This window comes from Nomascus leucogenys, chromosome 10 (genome assembly GCF_006542625.1).
Source record: "Nomascus leucogenys isolate Asia chromosome 10, Asia_NLE_v1, whole genome shotgun sequence".
Classification (NCBI taxonomy): Eukaryota; Metazoa; Chordata; class Mammalia; order Primates; family Hylobatidae; genus Nomascus; species Nomascus leucogenys.
In genome coordinates, this window is record NC_044390.1 from 1,918,090 (window position 1) to 1,926,359 (window position 8,270).

The following is an 8,270-nucleotide window of genomic DNA, read 5'->3' on the forward strand; positions in this document are numbered from 1 at the left end:
TATTTTTATGAAATGAAATATACTACCATAAACACTGTTTTGAGGGCAATCATTTTCATTCTCATATATTATGAACATCTTTCCATATACAGAAATACATTCCTAAGTTTCCTTTTAGTACTTGGTTGCATGGATGTGTCCTAATTTATTTCATCTGGCCTTTCAGGGTTGGAAACTGGAGTTGCTTATAATTTATCTCTCTCCCTTTTTTTTTTTTTTTTTTTTTTTTTTTTTGAGATGGAGTCTCACTCTGTCCCCCAGGCTGGAGTGCAGTAGTGCAATCTTGGCTCACTGCAAGCTCCACCTCCTGGGTTCACACCATTCTCCTGCCTCAGCCTCCTGAGTAGCTGGGACTACAGGCACTTGCCACCAAACCCAGCTAATTTTTTTGTATTTTTAGTAGAGATGGGGTTTCACCATGTTGGTCAGGCTGATTCTCAAACTCCTGACCTCAGGTGATCCACCCGCCTCGGCCTCCCAAAGTGCTGGGATTACAGGTGTGAGGCACCACGCCCGGCCATTTCCTCTCTTATATACACATTGCTGCTATAGTTATGCTTCCAACCCTTTAGCCCTTGGGTTTTGGGGTTTTGGCGTTTTGGCATTTTTCCTTATTGATTTGCTCTAACGTCTTTGCATCTGGTCTTGTTTCCTAAGGGGAAATTCTCAAGCAGTGGAATTTCTGAGTCAAAATGTGTATATCTTGAGGGTTTTAGAAACACTCCTAGCCTCATCCTAGCAGGGTTTATAGGTTGTATTGATTTTTTTCTCTAGGGAAGGACTATAAACCACTTACCTCTCCTCCGCAACCCTCTTCTCCTTGAAGAATCTGCATGATGAACCCATATTAGGATATAACAGGATTTACGTCAGACCTAGAAAGAACCACAGATGAACTGAAGTCTTTTGTTTGGACTCTGATTTTTAACATAGTTTTATTAGGTATTGTTTCCTTACTATACAGATAATATTAAGCATATTAAAGAAAATTTTGGAAAACAGAGAGGGATAATAAACTTCCTAATAGTTCTAGGTACGCAGCTAGTGCAAGTCCAGGGAGGTGGTTATATTCACAGGTAGAAGAGGCCCTTGGCAGAGAAGAGAGAGGGTGGGTTTTGGAGCCAGGAAGAGCTGAGGTCAAATCTCAGTGTCCTCCTTAGAGGCTGATTATACCTCGTTTTCTTAGGAAATGGGGACCCTCCCCTGGGAGAACCATTGAAAGGCCTAGAGTTCATTTATAGAAAAGAGCCTAATAGTGCCTGATATTTAAAAGGCACTCAGTAACGAGTAGCTGCAATTAGGGAATATTTTAAATTTTATTATTTTATTTTATTTTATTTTTGTGATGGAGTCTCACTCTGTCACCCAGGCTGGAGTGCAGTGGTATGATCTCGGCTCACTGCAACCTCCACCTCCTGGGTTCAAGCAATTCTCCTGCCTCAGCCTCCTGAGTAGCTGGGATTATAGGTGCACGCCACCACGCCCGGCTAATTTTTGTATTTTTAGTAGAGATGGGGTTTCCCCATGTTGGTCAGGCTGGTCTCAAACTCCTGACCTCATGATGTGCCCACCTCAGCCTCCCAAAGTGCTGAGATTACAGGCGTGAGCCACCGTGCCCGGCCTAAAATTTATTTTTAAAAATGTTTTATTAGCAGCAATAAACTAGAGTTGCAAACCACAATTAACACATCAAAATGCAAACCACATTTTATCATATTTTAGTATTTTTTCTACAAATAATTTTTTCTATGTGTAGGTTTTTAAAAATAACATTACAAGTTTAAAGTTCTGATTTTGTGACAATTTTTAATGACTTTATATAAAAGTCTGATTAACAAAGCATAAAGTACTGTATTTACAGTTTTTTTAGAATCGATTTCCAAAAAGTGGTTTTACTAGATGACATGTGATGAACATTTCTAAGGTTCTTGAAAGATGCTGCTGGATTTGTTTCTGGAGGGGCTCTGCCACTTGCAGCCCTCAGCAAAGGGAGGGCCAGAGGTATGAAATAGGTGGTAAACCATCCTCCCTTTCGAGTCCCTGGCAGGCGTTGTTAACCAGTTTTACACTCTCTGGTTCCAGTGAACCTGAGGACAGGGTTGGATCTTTCTCAGCACAGCACCCAAGGCAAACAAGACACACTAAGCAGTTTTTGTGTGTGCAAAGAACTGCCTTTGTTACCCTAGTATCAAATAAATACTCCCTTTTAATAACTTTGCCAGCACTGGGTATTTATTCATTCACTTAAACAACAACCAAAAAATCTTTACCTATTTGATAAACCAAAAAAAGATTATTAACAATAATTAATCCATTTTTTGCATTATTATTATGCATTTTTCTCCAAATAAGTTTTTAAAACTTCTTTATGTATAACCTAGGCCCTTTACCTCTTTAGCTTTTTTGTCTTTATGCTTTTTCTTACTAATTTGTGTGAACTCACTTTCATTTTTTTTAAGTACACATTTCTGATGGATTAATGTTTATTTTTCTTTTTAAAGTAATATTTGACTCACTAAAGGCAACTACTTTACAGAAACATAGATCTCTCCCCTTCCCTCTGCCCCCGAAAAGAAAAATACACTATAAACACCATTAACATTTTAGTCTGTTTTCTTGTAACTTAAAATTAAGACTTATGAAGGTCGTTGCCTCTGGGGAGTGGCTGAAGATCTCATTTTCATGGTCTATACCTGTCCACTTTGTTACCCTTGTGACTGTATTACGCTGTGTTGCCCAGGCTGGAGTGCAATGGCACGATCTTGGCTCACTGCAGCCTCCACCTTCCAGGTTCAAGCAATTCTGCCTCAGCCTCCCAAGTAGCTGGGACTACAGGTATGCACCACCCTGCCTGGCTTTTTTTTTTCTTTCTATTTTTGGTGGAGATAGGGTTTCGCAATGTTGGCCAGGCTGGTCTGGAACTCCTAACCTCAGGTGATCTGCCTGCCTTGGCCTCCCAAAGTGCTGGGATTACAGGCGTGAGCCACCACACCCAGCCCTGTATTACCTATTTTTAAGATATTTATAGATAGTTGTCATATAGCTGTGACCATTCCATGTATGCAATAGTATATACCTTGTTTTTCTACCCAATCTTATACCTTACAAAACTGCTTTCATCACTCACTTGTCTATGGTTATCACCTCCTTAACAATTGCACAGCATACCCAGTGCTTTCTGTGTATGGCTTCTCCTCCGTTGTTGGGAGGTAAAATTTAGTTTCAATTTTTCATAGTTATAAATATACTATAATGAACACTTTGGTGCTTAAACATTTTTCAAAATGTAAAATTTCTTTAAGATATATATTTGCCAAAGAGGAATCGCTGTGTCAGAAGGTGTAATTGCTCTTAAGATTTTTGATATATCCAAGTTCCTTTTGGAAACACTATATCAGTTTGCACTGCTGCTACTGCTAGTAAGCTTTGGGGATACGTGTTCCTCACACACCCCCGCTGCCCCCCACACCTCCTGCGCAGCTGGCGTTCTGTAATAACAGCACTTCTCATTATAGGGTGTTTAGTAGCAACTTTGCTAATAGGGGAAGGGGCATCTCACTTTAATTGTCTTTGATTTTTAAGGATGTTGAACTTTCTCCTGTAAGCTTTTTAGCCATTGTTTCCTCTCCTCGCATCGTCTTGTCTTTTAATCATTTGTCTATGTAACTTTAATAGCTTCCTATCAATTTGAACCATCTCTTTATATAATAAAGAGATTAATTATTTGTTATCATCTTGGCTGCAAGTGATTTTCCCTGTTTGGTATTTATTTTTTGAAAATATTTCAATTTTTATATATTTCAATCCTTCTATTTTCTTCCAACCCTACAAAATCTAACGCTCTGTAAACATTAGTGTTTTATTCTGGAGTTTTAAAAATATGCTTTAGTCATTCTTGAATTTACTTGGGCATATTGTATGAAAAGAGAATTAATTAAAATTACTCTTCCTCATTGTTAATTGTCCCAACATTATTAGTAAATTATAAATAGTTATATTTTATAATGTAGGATCTATATTTGGACCATCTATTTGCTTTTATTGGCTTGTTGCCCTGTTTTATCCTAGATCTATATTCTTTTTAATTTTTATAGCTATATTTAATGTTTTCCATCATTGTGCCTTTAAAAAGTGTGTGTACATGTATGCATAAATTTATGTGAAGTTATATATGTAAGTTTCTGTTATTCCAGATTAAAATTTGTCTTTAGTAATCAAAAACGAACCTTTTGATTATTATTGCAATGAACTTATAAATTAGGGAGGATTAACATTGTTACATTTAATCTTAACATCCAGGAATACGATACTGTCTTTTCATTCATTCAAGCTTTTGTATCAGTAAAGCTTTATAGTTTTCTTATCAAAATGTCACAAGTTTTCCTTAGTTATTTATGCATGTTTTTGCAGTTATGGGTTTTCTTCTATAGAGTTTTTCTTACATTTCTCGTAAAAAGCCAGCATCTCAAGAATAGGGTCACTTCAGCATTGCCAAGGAATTCTGAAATTTTAGAACCAGACTAACTACATTTGGCTGAGGTTATCCATGAAAGAAACTATAGGACATCCACATCATTTTCCTTTTTTTTTTTCTTTCTTTCTTTCTCTCTTTTTTTTTTTTTTTTTTTTGAGATGGAGTTTCACTTTGAATTAACCAGGCTGGAGTGCATTGGTGTGATCTCGGCTCACTGCAACCTCCACCTCTCAGTTTCACGTGATTCTCCTGCCTCAGCCTCCAAGTAGCTGGGATTACAGGTGTGCATCACCATGCCCAGCTAATTTTTGTATTTTTTGTATTTTTGTATTTTGTATAATTTTGTATTTTTAGTAGAGACGGGTTTCACCATGTTGACCGTGCTGGTCTCGAACTCCTGACCTCAAGTGATCCACCCACCTCGGCCTCCCAAAGTGCTGGGATTACAGGCCTGAGCCACTGCACCGGCCCCACATCACTTTCCTTCTCTGCAACTGCATTTGGCTGGGGAGGAACAGCCCCTCCCCCACTGCCTGTTCCCACTCTGTTTCCATGGTGACTCATCTCCAAGGACACTGAGCATTGCCTGCTAATCAGACCAGCTCCTCCATTCTCTCCCCTGCAGTGAACACCTACTGCATTCCTGCTGTTCTGTCCTCACCGCTGTGACGATCTCTGCAGAGAGATCCTAGGTATCTTAACACTGAAGGCATCAAATACAGCTGTATTCAAAATCTGACACCACAGAACCTGCCAGCTCCAGGGGTTCGCAGTTTCAACATTTCCTTTGCTGACATCACATCTCTGTGATGCTGGGGTGTCAGTGGCTGCTGTGAAGAGAAGCAATCGCCACCCGAAAATTAACATAGATAAATGACAGTGGTGCAGTCCAGGCTGATGCCAAGGGGTGAGAGGTGTGCAGTCCCCAACAGGCACGTGCGTCCCATGATGAAGGAATTGCCATGATTGAAGAATAAAGAATGATTTTTACCATGCATTCTCCATTATAAGTGGGAGCTAAACATTGGGTACACAGGCACACGGATATGAGAACAGTAGACACTGCCAACACCAGAAGGGAGGGTACCGCCTGTCTCATGCCACATTCACTACTCGGGCCACGGGGTCATTAGAAGCCAAACTCCACATCAGGCAAGATGTCCTTGTAACAAGCCTGTATCTACCTTTTTAAAAAGTTTTAATAAAAATTAATTAATTTTAATAAATAACTTTCCAAGCTGGGCCATGATTCAACATGGCTTTTCTAAATAGTTTTTGTTTGAAAAGAAAAATTATTTTTAAGAGAAAGAAGAAACCACCACACATTTATTAACATTGCTATGATCCATAAAACAGAAAATAACAAGTGGTTTTTTGTTTGCTTGTTTTGAGACGGAGTCTCACTCTGTTGCCCAGGCTGGAGTGCAGTGGCATGAACTCGGCTCACTGCAACCTCCGCCTCCAGGGTTCAAGCAATTTCTGGCTAATTTTTGTATTTTTAGTAGAGACAGATTTTCACCATGTTGGCCAGGCTGCTCTCGAACTCCTGACCTCAGGTCATCTGTCCACCTCAGCCTCCCAAAGTGCTGGGATTACAGGCGTGAGCCACCATGCCCAGCCTGAAAATAACAAGTGCTGGCAGGCTTTGGAAAAGTAGGAACCTTCTGCCTTGTTGCTGGAAATGTGACACGATGCATTATTCATAATAGTCAAAGATGGAAAACCGCAAGTGTCTATCAAAGGACGAGTGGATATTGGTAAACAAGCTGTAGTGTCACATACAATGGAATATGACTGAGCCTTACAAAGAAAGGAAACCCAGACACAGGCTACAACACGGAGGAACCCTGAGGACGTGATGCCGAGTGGAATAACAGCCCCAGAGGGACAACTGTCGCATGATTCCACTTAGGTCAGGCCCCAGACTAGCCTAATTCATAGACACACAAAGTACAATGGTAGTTCATGGGGGCTTAGAGAGGAGAAATGCAGAGCTCGTGTACAATCGGCTCAGAATTCCAGTTTTGCAAGATGAACACTGTTCTGGGCATGGAAGGTAGTGATGTTTGCAAATAACCCGAATGTAATGGAGGCCAACAAACTGCACACTTAAAAGACGATGAAAATATCAGCGTTAAACTATGTAATAATTTACACCATTTTTTTAGACAAGATCTTGCTCTGTCACCCAGGTTGGAGTACAGCAGCACGATCATGGCTCACTGCAAACCTCCGCTTCCTGGGCTCAGGCCATCCTCCCACCTCAGCCTCCTGAGTAGCTGGGATTACAGGCCTGCACCATCATGCCCAGCTAATTTATTTTTATTTTTTGTAGAGACAGGGTTTTGCCATGTTGCCCGGGTTGGTCTCAAATTCCTGGGCTCACAAGATGCTCCTACCTCAACCTCCCAAAGTGCTGGGATTACAAGCTTGAGCCACTGCGCCTGGCCTACATCATTTTTTACAATTAAAAAAATTTTTAGGCCAGGCGTGGTGGCTCACGCCTGTAATCCCAGCACTTTGGGAGGCCAAGGCAGGTGGATCACGAGGTCAGGAGATCGAGACCATCCTGGCTAACACAGTGAAACCCTGTCTCTACTAAAAACACAAAAAATTAGCCGGGCATGGTGGCGGGCGCCTGTAGTCCCAGCTACTTGGAGGCTGAAGCAGGAGAATGGCGTGAACCCAGGAGGCGGAGCTTGCAGTGAGCCGAGATCGTGCCACTGCACTCCAGCCTGGGCAACAGAGCGAGACTCTGTCTCAAAAAAAAAATTAAACTTGCCAGCCTTTGTTTTTCAATTAATATTAGTAAAAAATGGCTTATATGGTAAATTTTATGTTCTGTGTATTTTGCAACAATTAAAAATGAAAAAAAGTTTTAAACGTCTGTATACTTTCTAGTGCTTCAAGAGTGCCATCTAGTGATGGCAAAGGCACTTCACAGCTTTACCATTGCCTCATGTAAGAAGAAACAGGAAGAAAATGAGATCCTGAAAATAGCTACGTCACTATTTATTTGCTCTCTTGTTCCTTGAACTAATTTGTTTCTCACATTTCATGAGTGAACCCAAGGCCATGGTGGGCTAAGGGGCTTTGCAGAGGTCAATGAGGGGGTGGCGCTGGTGGGATTATTCATCCTCGGACTAGGCACAACTTGGAAAAAGTGTAGGCTGGATTTCACCTCCCCTCAGCTTCTTGGACAGAAGCCTCAATGCTGAGGAACATACACGTGGCCATCCCCATAGCCCTGGTTGTGAGTGAGACCTACAAGTGCCTGCATTTTATGGCGGCAAATACTGGGCTCAGAGAGGGAAGTCTCCAGGCTCTCTGGCCCTGAGCCCACGCCTCCATCACCTGCTCCCATGCCACGTCTGAGCATCCAAAGAAAAGTGCCCTGGCCCCTCCCAGAAGGGAGAGTCCAGGGCCCCTGTCTTGCCCCATCTTTGGGATTGGGCATTTAGGTTTGGGCAAGGTTCTAATAACATAGACAAGGGGCAGGGAAAGTGGTCTGCGTCTCCAATTTGCTTGAGAATGGCGTGTCTCCCAAACTCCCCTTCAACCACACACACACGTGCGTGCATGCACACACACAAACACACGTGCGTGCGCACACACACACACAAGGAGATGCATCAGGGTGCTCAAGGGACTTCCATAAAATGAGGCTCATAATTGCATGAATCAAACCAGAAATTACGAAGTTTCACACACAATGGTAACACAGACTGACATAGCTGTTTGCTCACATTCCCAAGAGGAGGGGCACACCACACCAGGTAGCCACACAGGAAGGACA